A 2,500-nucleotide genomic window follows, 5' to 3' on the forward strand; every position below is an offset into this window, starting at 1 on the left:
CCCCAGACCAATGACTCGATCCAGAGCAGAGAAACGCTGGGCGGAAGCAGGTAGCCCCGCCAGATGCTCCCAGATGGCGGCGTCAGTCGGCCCCTCCGGCGGCGGCCCGGTGGTGTCGGCCGCGAAGTCCTCGGCTGCGTCGACGGGCGGCGCAGCGGCCTCGCCCGCGTCAGGCAGCGAGCTCGCTGCTCCCCGGCGGGACGCCGGCTCTTCCCCCCGACCGATCTCAAGCGCCTCCATGAATTGGCGGACAAGCTGCTTGTGGGCAGCTTGCCGCCGTCGGCACTTGATTGCCTCAAGCGTTCGGTCGGGGAACATCCTAATAAGCTCTTGATTAACGAAGAAGAACCGGGCGTCCCTCTCAAGGAACAGTTCGGCCTCTGCCTTGGCGAGCGACAGGACTTCTTCCTCCGTCCACCTCGCGCGATGCCTCTCCGTCACGATCTCAGCGTTGGCGGCCGCAAGGTGTTGGCGGCGGCGATGGACCCCGAGACCGTTCTTCGTGGTAAAAGTGCGGTGGCACTCACTGCAAGCAAAGGGAGCTACACAAACTATCGCATTTTCGTTACGGCCGGTTGGCCGGATAGGTGCTGGGGTAGCTGGGGTGGCACCTTCAGCGGAAGGGCCACCATCTCTTGTTTCTTGTAGGCTGCCCCCAACTATAAAGGGATAATGCGAGGGGGGGCTGGTAACCCCCCCAAGCCCCTGGTGCGGTCTTCCACTCTGCGAAAATCAGCGGGCCCACGAGAAGGGGAGAAGACCGCAGGAGAGGAGAGGCTAAGAGGGCTAGGCCCATGTATTGCGCATCACTCTCCCTGTAACTATAACCCAAGGAAGGCACCTCGCAGCAGCAGCACGACTACATCAAGACCGCACTTCGAAAAGCCAAGTCCGGATGCAGCCACACCGCCGCCACTTGGCCACCTTAAGAGAGTCATAGTTACTCCCGCCAGAGTCATAGTTACTCCCGCCGTTTACCCGCGCTTGCTTGAATTTCTTCACGTTGACATTCAGAGCACTGGGCAGAAATCACATTGCGTCAACACCCGCTAGGGCCATCGCAATGCTTTGTTTTAATTAGACAGTCGGATTCCCCCAGTCCGTGCCAGTTCTGAGTTGATCGTTGAATGGCGGCCGAAGAGAATCCGCGCACCCGCGCGCCCCCGGAGGAGCACGCTAAGGCGGACGCGGCCTCGCAGCAAGGAAGATCCGTGGGAGGCCAAGGCACGGGACCGAGCTCGGATCCTGCACGCAGGTTGAAGCACCGGGGCGCGAACGCCGCGCAGGCGCGCGCATCCTGCACCGCCGGCCAGCACGAGGCCGACCAACGGGGAGAGCAGACCACGCCCGCGCTAAACGCCCGCACTTACCGGCACCCCTACGGCACTCACCTCGCCCAGGCCCGGCACGTTAGCGCTGACCCACTTCCCGACCAAGCCCGACACGCCCCGATCCTCAGAGCCAATCCTTATCCCGAAGTTACGGATCCAATTTGCCGACTTCCCTTACCTACATTATTCTATCGACTAGAGGCTCTTCACCTTGGAGACCTGCTGCGGATATGGGTACGAACCGGCGCGACACCTCCACGTGGCCCTCTCCCGGATTTTCAAGGTCCGAGGGGAAGATCGGGACACCGCCGCAACTGCGGTGCTCTTCGCGTTCCAAACCCTATCTCCCTGCTAGAGGATTCCAGGGAACTCGAACGCTCATGCAGAAAAGAAAACTCTTCCCCGATCTCCCGACGGCGTCTCCGGGTCCTTTTGGGTTACCCCGACGAGCATCTCTAAAAGAGGGGCCCGACTTGTATCGGTTCCGCTGCCGGGTTCCGGAATAGGAACCGGATTCCCTTTCGCCCAACGGGGGCCAGCACAAAGTGCATCATGCTATGACGGCCCCCATCAACATCGGATTTCTCCTAGGGCTTAGGATCGACTGACTCGTGTGCAACGGCTGTTCACACGAAACCCTTCTCCGCGTCAGCCCTCCAGGGCCTCGCTGGAGTATTTGCTACTACCACCAAGATCTGCACCGACGGCGGCTCCAGGCAGGCTCACGCCCAGACCCTTCTGCGCCCACCGCCGCGACCCTCCTACTCGTCAGGGCTTCGCGGCCGGCCGCAAGGACCGGCCATGACTGCCAGACTGACGGCCGAGTATAGGCACGACGCTTCAGCGCCATCCATTTTCAGGGCTAGTTGCTTCGGCAGGTGAGTTGTTACACACTCCTTAGCGGATTCCGACTTCCATGGCCACCGTCCTGCTGTCTTAAGCAACCAACGCCTTTCATGGTTTCCCATGAGCGTCGATTCGGGCGCCTTAACTCGGCGTTTGGTTCATCCCACAGCGCCAGTTCTGCTTACCAAAAGTGGCCCACTTGGCACTCCGATCCGAGTCGTTTGCTCGCGGCTTCAGCATATCAAGCAAGCCGGAGATCTCACCCATTTAAAGTTTGAGAATAGGTTGAGGTCGTTTCGGCCCCAAGGCCTCTAATCATTCGC

At 60.7% G+C, this 2,500-nt stretch overlaps 1 pseudogene; it reads right to left on the reverse strand.

Moving 5' to 3' along the window:
- LOC126417821 (large subunit ribosomal RNA) overlaps positions 1-2,500 on the reverse strand; it is a 7,973-nt pseudogene that overhangs the window by 4,143 nt on the left and 1,330 nt on the right.

Source organism: Schistocerca serialis, chromosome 8 (assembly GCF_023864345.2).
Source record: "Schistocerca serialis cubense isolate TAMUIC-IGC-003099 chromosome 8, iqSchSeri2.2, whole genome shotgun sequence".
Classification (NCBI taxonomy): Eukaryota; Metazoa; Arthropoda; class Insecta; order Orthoptera; family Acrididae; genus Schistocerca; species Schistocerca serialis.